We start from the raw sequence: 4850 nt of genomic DNA on the forward strand, positions 1-4850 counted from the left end.
CACCGTCCCTTACGGTCCCTCCTGCAGGTGGTGAGCCCACGGGAAGGCGGCCCCACGTCACGGACCTTGATATTTCCCTCGTAAGGGACCCCCAGAGCATAGAGGGTTAAGGGCCTTGCTCAATACCGCCTGGCGATACCGGGGCTTGAACCCCAGACCTTCCGATCGGCAACCCAGCGCCTTAACCACTGGAGCCACCACTCCCTCCTTCTTTACAACAATCATTGTTCATTCATTTTTAGTTCATTGAGGCTTGTGGGCTTTTTATATACAGAGAAGTTCATGGTCAACTCAATGACTGCAAGATCCTATAGCTACAAAATAGGCTCAAATATGATCTCTCCATCACCATGCTTAAAAGTTGGTATGAGGTGATATGAGCTGCAGATATGCTGTACATTATGGCCATAAATTTTCATTCAGGTCTCGTGGGTCTTGTATTTAAATAAAACTAATTATTTTCCAAACAAATCATATTTGTTTAGTCATTATTTTAATTGTACTATCATGAACTTTCAATATTTAGCATACTAACTGTGACCTGTGAACATCTTGAGATGTTGGAAATTTCTCTCAACACAGCACAATGTGGTTCATTTGGGGTTCGTTTGCTGTGATGTCCACTTCTGAGGAAAAATTGGCGACTGTCTCGAATATATTCTTTGTGTAATTAATCATCCTCACTGTTAAATGAAAGAGCTTCAAATGGTTTGGGAATAGACTTATATCCATCCCAGTTTGATGGGCAGCAACAGTTGCATAACATGGTTCATTGCTGATATCTTTCCTCCTTGGCACTGTGTTAACATCCTCTTGAATGCTCCAGACCAACAAACTGCTAAAACTTTTTGCTTTTATAAACATGGTCACACTTGCTGATGATCAATTAATCAAAGCATTTAATAAGCAGGAATTGGCTGCGATTTAGCCTCTCAATTCCTATGGAAGCAGGGAGTAATTCATTTTTCACAGATGGTTTTAATTATGGCTTGATTTTTATAAAAATAAAAGAAAACAAAAGCACTATTAGTATTAGGTCATATGTTGTTTATATGTGGTCATTTTTAGCTAATTTTAAGACTGATAAAGACATTTTTTACATGACTGTATATATGGGCAAAAGTCTTTCAGTGCTTTTTGAACATCCCATTCTAATACAGTCCCAATTTGCTGTTATAATCTCCACTGGGAACATCTTCCCATAGATTCATTCAGCCACGAGGGTGTTAGTAAAGTCAATTATTGATGTTGTGGAGGCCTGTGGTGCAGTGCATGTTCCAAATAATCCCAAAGGTGTTTAGGGTTAAGGTCAGCGCTCTATTGCAGGCCACTGAAGGTCTTCAACTTATGTTAACTACATCTTCCTGGAGGTTGCTTCGTGCACAGCAGCACTGTCATGCTGGAAAATGATAAAAACTGTGGAATTTGCAGCATTTAGTGCTCTTGTATACTTCCATTCTGCGTTATCAGGGCTGTAATTAAATGATGCAAAGTTCCACACTTTTATGATTTATGATTGACTTCAGTTGTGACTTTATCCTGCTAGTGGGTAAAACTCATTTAGACTGGCTTGAGTGATTTTGTAATATAATATAATAGCATTCATTATTTTTGGTTTACAATAAGGTTTCCCTGCAGAAGAAGTTTAAAAATAGAAATCACACACTAGGAAACAGATCTTTATTATAACAAACAGGATCACCTTGACATAAAAAAAAGAGTCTGGAACATATAAGTTTTCATTGTGTGAACTATGGCTTGTTTAACTATATAGAAACTGAAAACAGAAGGAAAACCTAACAGCTCATCACGTTCATTCAAATCTGAAGTTACAATAGAAAATCTTTTCAGTCAGCAAAATCATTAAACAAAATTCAAAAAATCCCTTAACATACAACGAAGCAAGAATTGCCACATTTCCAAAGCCAACCATGACGTCATAACAGATTCAATACCATAAAATGCTTCATCTGTACCTCTGCTATTATGGTTCGATAAATAAAAAACACTTTCTGAAAAGAATAACAGTGTGGCACCCATGATTTTTAGGAAGTGCATTGGTTGAGGCATGGTACTTAATATAATATAATGTCATGAAGGGGAAAATAATTGTTGAATTTTTTTTACTCATCATGCTTCCAAATGCGTCAATCTTTAAAACCAAAATCTTGTCAGAAATGTACTTTGGTGTTTTTCTTTTTGTTTTTTTTGATTATGATAAATTCTTTTGAATTGATTGATTGATTTAAGTTCCCAAATCATCAAGAAGAATCAGGAAAATATTCAGGACCAAAATATTCTTCATGACGTAAAGACTATATATTCGAATTGTAAAAGTGACGAATATGATATTAAAATGATTATACAAATTTAGGAAATGACATATGCATTTTGTAATGTCTACCAACAGACATATACCCACATCCGCCCTACACACATGTATATTATCGCCATCTCGTTTATTTCCATCATTGCTTTTTATGAAGGCAGTGAATAAAGCATTACAACTCTAAACATAGTCCTACCAAAGCTAGCTAAATAATTAAAATGATGTGTTTGAAATCTTTAGAATCCCCCTCAAAAGTCAGGGCCCCAAGCTATTGCCTGGCTTGTCTGTCCTGCCTCTGGCAGGTACAAATGGCCAGAGGGGGGCTGCGATTCGAATTTCATTTGCTTACACATATCACTCAGCTCAGCCTAATCCAATAGTGTCATCATATGCTTGCAAAGTTAAAAATGTTATTATATATTATCTAGAAACTGGGGTGTGGATAAAAGGCAGTTTGTGAATGGAAGGCAGGGCCAGGGAAGGAAAGAAAGTGCTTATGATCCCACAATTGTGCAGAATTTGGCTAAAGAGCATTAAATATTTCATTGAGCAGCATCAAGTATGAAATGGGGAGAAACAAGCACCATCAGAGAGAAAAAGAGAGTGTGTGAGAGACAGTATTTGTTCCCCACACACACTTTTCTAAAAAACCTTCCTAAACATCTTACTTATTCCAGTGTTTGGTTTGAAGATTGCATTCGGTTAATATTTCTTTAGTTCTCTTTTTTTAGTTGTCTTATTTTCTTGAGATCCAATTCTTCATGTTACTTTCTGTTGACACTGATCTACTTTCCTGGATATTTTTGAAGCAAAGGCCACACGCACCACAGCTGTCTTTCAACGTGCTTTCGTCCACACCTTGGTGAATGTGTCACCATCAAGCTCTGATACCACATGGTATCCATGAGCTCAGAAAACTATTTGGCCAGTCCCCTTTTTCTTAATGTGCATCTTGATATATATTTTTAAGACAATCATGGCAAGACATTGTAGAGTCAAAGTGGTATCTTTAGCAAGTTAATCCATTATGAAACATATAAAGCTACAGTTCTTCACCAGCACCTCTGGTACAATAGTGCATTATGAGAATATTTTACAATTGCCTCCTACCAGGAAATACTTATCACACATCACTCTACTTCCTGGGAGTTTATTACAGGTCTGAATTAAGAGGTCAAAATTCAAGAGTCGCTTACTGAAAATAGTTGAAATCTGAGACAGTTTTGATTGCATGTATTGAATATCCGAAATGCAGACTTATTCTTTAGTGATTAAAATGTTACTATGTAGAATACATTATGCTTTATCTATTGGTGGTAGAGACAAAATGTTTGGGTTGTACATGAAAGCTTTTGTCCAAATAATATTATTGGTTGCATAATATCTAAAGAAAAAGTTTACTAGTCAAACTAAGTGAAATTAAATAGTTTAATAGCTACAGTCATGCTGATTTTTTTTTTTTTGTAGGGAATTGGGCAAATTAGAAAAATGAAGGGACCCCCGTTTGCAAGTTCCATTTGCGAACAATAAATGCAGTCCTACCTGAACCTCTCTTGGATACAACCTTTAAGCTCCGAATTAGTGTAGCATAGAGGAGAACCTGGAGAGGGATCGATCCTTTCATTTTCTTTGTGACAATGTCCTGTAAGTACATAAAAAAAGAAATCCATCAATTTTCAAAATGGATTGAGCAAAAGAAAACAAAAGGGCACAATAAATGATTGATTCTAGTAATATTTGGTAGACTCACAGCAAAATCTATCTATCTATCTATCTATCTATCTATCTATCTATCTATCTATCTATCTATCTATCTATCTATCTATCTATCTATCTATCTATCTATCTATCTATCTATCTATCTATCTATCTATCTATCTATCTATCTATCTATCCAGCAGACAAAACTTTTCTGGCTTTAATCAGTATATTCTACTCCAGATGAAGAGTATAAACATTTTCAATTCAAATTGAGGAATCAATTGGGTTATTGATCAATTAAGCTGAATATAATGTGGTCACTCACACTGGGTAAAAGAGTCTGACTAGCAGATATTATCTAAAAAAATGTCTCTGTGCCCTTTTTTCTAGATGAAATTATGCAGAACCTAAGCTGAAACAGGATATACAGTAGCCCTGTCTGTACTGCTGCATATGTAGCATAGCTCCATGGTCACCAGATAAGCATACACCTGTCTATTGACATAAAAAGACAAGGGGACCAAAGGTGTTGAACTTTTTGGAATCACCTAGATCACCTGCCTTAATTATAAAATGGGATCAGATCTTGATTTAAGATCAAAGTCATATTAAAACACTCATCCTTTTAAAAGGAATAACACAAGCTCTTGATTGAAGCTCTTGATAGATAGATAGATAGATAGATAGATAGATAGATAGATAGATAGATAGATAGATAGATAGATAGATAGATAGATAGATAGATAGATAGATAGATAGATAGATAGATAGATAGATAGATAGATAGATAGATGGATGGATGGATGGATGGATGGACGGA

This window comes from Silurus aristotelis, assembly GCF_946808225.1.
Source record: "Silurus aristotelis genome assembly, chromosome: 9".
NCBI classification, from domain to species: Eukaryota; Metazoa; Chordata; class Actinopteri; order Siluriformes; family Siluridae; genus Silurus; species Silurus aristotelis.